Source organism: Trachymyrmex septentrionalis, unplaced genomic scaffold (assembly GCF_001594115.1).
Source record: "Trachymyrmex septentrionalis isolate Tsep2-gDNA-1 unplaced genomic scaffold, Tsep1.0 scaffold22, whole genome shotgun sequence".
Classification (NCBI taxonomy): Eukaryota; Metazoa; Arthropoda; class Insecta; order Hymenoptera; family Formicidae; genus Trachymyrmex; species Trachymyrmex septentrionalis.
Window position 1 is genome coordinate 4,758,836 of NW_017305375.1, and position 2,134 is coordinate 4,760,969.

The following is a 2,134-nucleotide window of genomic DNA, read 5'->3' on the forward strand; positions in this document are numbered from 1 at the left end:
AAAAGTAACTAAAGTGATTAATTAAATTATAATAAAAGAAAAAATTTGGCGTGCGGATTGTACTAATTGAATTTCTGTGAATATATTATCAACACAGTATTTGCATAATGGAAATACAAAAATACTATTATTTTTACTTACTTACAGAATATCCCAAAATACTATAGCAAGATAGTTCTTGAAAAATTAAATAAAAAAGTTGTTTGTAAATTTTTATTTTAAGCAATTTTTTATATAATAAGGATTTAAATATGATCAATTATAGACTATGTTTAGATAATCACATATCCATTAGGCTCGTAACAGTCGTTTCTCAAATCTCATCTCAAGAGCGTATCAGATGAGATACTCAGAATAGAGACACAGACGATAGGCAAGGTGTCTAAACGCATTTATCAGGTTTTAGATTTTTTCCGCGTTCGGAAGAGTAACGGAAATTTAGATACAATATAGAGACCGATTATCGGCTGCCAAATATTTGGTTATCTGGCGCCTGTGTACGATTTAATAGTATCTTAATTAGAAATCAAATATTATAATATTAATATATTATATACATATAGATTATAATGCACTCTAATATAAATATTATATAATTTTTTCTTTTTAAGTTATCTCCAGACCATACTTACGTAATACAAAAATTTTCTCGACTTAAAGAATTGGAGGATATAAATTCCGGGGTTATTACGAGATCTTACTTCAAGACTCGACTATTGAATCGTAAAAAATATCTCGAGATAAACTTTATTTGAGTTCCTCACTTGATTCATAATTAAAAATCGATTCTTAAGATTCGTCTATTGAACTGTTCTATGATTCAAGATTAGTTTCAGCTGAGTTTCTCAGCAGAAACATGACTATAAATACGGATCTAAGTCGCTTGATCGTATGATAGTTCAGTGATTGCTGATGAGTAGACTGCGGATATTTATGCAAAATACTTAACTGAATATTAACTATCGAACAGTTGTAGCAGTCAATCGTTGTTCGTTAAAGAGTTATTAATAAGTAAAGTAAAAAGATTGAGATTGCCATCTGTAAATATGAAATTTATGCAAAATATGCATTTTATTAATATTCAGTTAAGTATTTTGTACAAATATCCGCAGTTTACTGAGACGAATGCGCACTTTAGCGCGTTCACAATACTTATAGATAATTATTTAAATGTAGTTTGTAATTGGCCATATTTAAACCCTTATTATCTCAGAAACTATGCATAAGATAAAAATTTATAAATAACTTTTTTACTTAATTTTTTTTAAATTTTTATTTTCTTACTATAATATTTTGAGTCATTAATTTTGGGACATTCTATATACAAATTACTTTGTGTGTATGCATTTATACGTGTGATTACAAAAATCAAAATCTTCGATGATTTGATAAAATGATACATTTTATCAATTTCAAGATCTCAATATATTGTATAGATTAGTTGCAAATAAAAGGATTGATATTCGACATTGTACAAGAGAAGTGTTGTTAGATTTTTGATTGCAGTTTTAGTAATTTTAATCGAAAATTCGTTGATGTTGTGTTGGAAAAATCATGATGTAATGAAGTATAATTGTGTGTAACTGTGTGTATAATGGCCGCTGAATAATTACTTTAATAAAATTTAATTTTATTTACATCTTTATCATTGATTAATCTGAATATGTCTCGCAACATCCTGTATATGAATTTAATTGTCTGGCTTATTATTCGGCGGCCATCATACACACTTGCTACACACTGTAATATCTTCTTACATCATGATTTTATTCAACACAACATCGACAAATTTTCAATTAAAATTACTGAGGAACTAAAACCACAATAAATAATCCAACTTCTCTTATACAGTATCGAATATTAATCTTCAATTGCGACTAATCCGAATGAAATTGGTGATTATGAATATAATAGGAAATTATTATTACAAAACCTTATAAATTAACGAAGATATGTAATGCAATAAATAAAATAGCGTTAATAAATCATTACTTGTTATAATTAATAAGTAGTAAATGAATAAACAGAAAAGAAGATTAAAAGAATGAATAAAACTAACTGATCGGTAAGTAATTTATATATAAAATAAATAATATCTTTTTATTTTTATAATATAATATTTATATATTATATA

The 2,134-nt window shown here is 26.1% G+C and overlaps 1 protein-coding gene across 1 annotated transcript in view; it reads right to left on the minus strand.

Moving 5' to 3' along the window:
* The window catches only part of LOC108748378 (protein artichoke-like), a 74,454-nt gene that overhangs the window by 55,860 nt on the left and 16,460 nt on the right, over positions 1 to 2,134 (minus strand). The window lies entirely within an intron of this gene.